Here is a 2,490-nt window from a genome sequence, read left to right as displayed (position 1 = left end):
TTTTTTTATTTGATAAAATTCAGTGTGCCTACAAACCTCTGCTTTATTTATTTTCTTTTAACGAAAGTTGACTTCGAGAAGTAAGGCTTGTTAAAACATTTTGCACTAAGTTAATACAATTATTAAAATTAGTTATAATAAAATCCAGCATGATCCTTTATTTACTTACATTTTATTGGTTTCGTACATATGTATCCGTATACTAAAGCGGATTATTAAATGTGAACCGCAGAGTATGATGTGAACTTAGCAACGCTGTTCGCCTGAACTGACGATTTGTTCGTGACATTATGTTACAAAATTTTCCGAGCATCCGGGCATCTGGCAGGGCCGCCCTCTTAGCGGGAGCTATGGGTTGATTTCCTTCATTTTTAAAAGTCGAGTAAAAAATTTTTTTTCCGTTTTTCTGTCTTTATTAAGCCTTCCGAATACGTTAAAATTAATGACATTATGACTGAATCACCCTGTATACAGTATACTATATACCTATATACCCTATACAGTACTATAGCGAATTTCAGATTTTACTTCTCCTCCATTTTCCGAATATTCCTATACGAGAGGTGAAAATCTATTACTCGGCTAGGTGTGCTTCCGATTACGAGGAACAGACGGTCGCATTAGACTTTGGCCTGAAATGTCTTCCTTTATAGGCTAAATTTTGTTATAAATGACAACAATAACAATAAAACTAAGTAATAACTTTTGTTCTGTTATAGCTTATTTTATCATTTGAATGTTTGCAAGTAGTACATACTTACGCTGCACTGATATCATTTCTTTTTTATGCATTAATAATGTAATAACAAATTCAGAAATGCTTATGACAGATTTTGAAATTCAAATATCTTAACTGCAATTCACTTTCCATTTTCTTATTAAAGCTGTGAAATACATAACTAATCTAAAATTAACAAACAAAATATTAACAAACCTGAGATACAATTGGCGGTTCTGAAATACATTTGGAAAGTTAAAATGATGGATAAAATCATTCTTTCAAAATTAATCATGCTAGAAATATCATATTTCAATGTATATCATCTTGTTACATTAAAACATACAATTGACCATTGTTGAAATACAGAAAATAAGAAATTTAAATTTTGCTTCTCCATTTCAGTTTTAATTTCTGAAATATTGTCCAACTTTTGTAAAAATTCTAAACTTTTAGGATGCCTTTCTTGTACGTTATAAACTAATTATCTCATTTGCTTCATCATATTAGTATGTCTGTGGGCAATTTGCTTGGGAAACAGGGGGCTTGCCATTCTATTCCACCAATTACATTTAACTGTAACGGCTTGAAGAAGTTACAACTCGAATTTATAATCCGATAGTCTAGAACGTTCGAGCAAAAATGCGCCATTATATTCTTACCAGCTCCCACTTAGATAATTACGTTTGCTTTTTCCTTCCTGGTCGTCCTCATTTAAATTGGAGGATCAGGACCGGATTAAATTTTCGCTACTCAAGTTTTTTTATATTTAACATAAAATAAAATCAATAGATACCATAATTACATTTTTGTTTATCGTGTGTTCATCGGAATTTTATACAGGGTGGGCCACCAGTAACACCTCAGTCGCTAGGGACCAAATGGCAAATGTTACAGAAACCTGTTTAGGTGGGTATGTGTAGGTTGATTACGGCTACATTTTAAAAATATTCTGAAATATACAGGAAAAGCGTACCATATCAAAGTTATGTATTTTTAAATGGAACACCCTGTATTTTACTGCATTTTTGAAAGCACCGTAAAAAAATAGGTGAACTTTATTAAAGGTTCTGCATACCTAGGACTTACAGTTTGTGAGATATTTCAATTTTAGTGAAAATGCAGGCATAGCGTAAAAATTTAATATTAGCAATAAAAAAATAAATTATTTTAAGGAAGCAGCTTTGGAAGGTCTATTTTAGATCCTTGAAGTTATAAATTGTTATATTTGTCGTCACTTAGTATTATACAGGGTGTTCAAAAAACTGCTGAATACTTCTCTCAACTTTAAACAGCAATAACCTGGTTATTTTAAATGGGACGCTCAGTACATTTTTACTTTGGGAGTTAGGAAATTTAAAACTCTTTCAAACTATGTATAGGTTCCCTATACCTATCTCTAACGGTATTGGAGATATTTGTGCCGTTTCGTTTTTTATCGATTTTTTTTGAAAGATATATCCACGTGTCTTTATCGAGGTCTTTATTAAATTGGTTTGGGTTCTTCTTGATGACGTCTCTTTAAATATGTTGAGAAAAGTGAGGATGCAATTAGATGACGCTCCTGCAAAATTTTCATATTCAGTGAGAAATAATTTAAATCGAAAATTTAGTAATAAATGGATAAGTAGGAATGGTGCATGTCAGTGGTCACTAACTTTACTTTAAGATATATATCATTTTGAACAATTTCTATAACTTATCAGTGCAAATTAGATGTTGTTTCCATTTGTATTAAATTATTCTTATACCACCTTTTTTCCTGATCGCCA

The sequence above is a fragment of the Anoplophora glabripennis genome, unplaced genomic scaffold (genome assembly GCF_000390285.2).
Source record: "Anoplophora glabripennis isolate ALB-LARVAE unplaced genomic scaffold, Agla_2.0 scaffold1024, whole genome shotgun sequence".
Taxonomy (NCBI): domain Eukaryota; kingdom Metazoa; phylum Arthropoda; class Insecta; order Coleoptera; family Cerambycidae; genus Anoplophora; species Anoplophora glabripennis.
Note: the sequence above shows the minus strand (reverse complement) of the source record.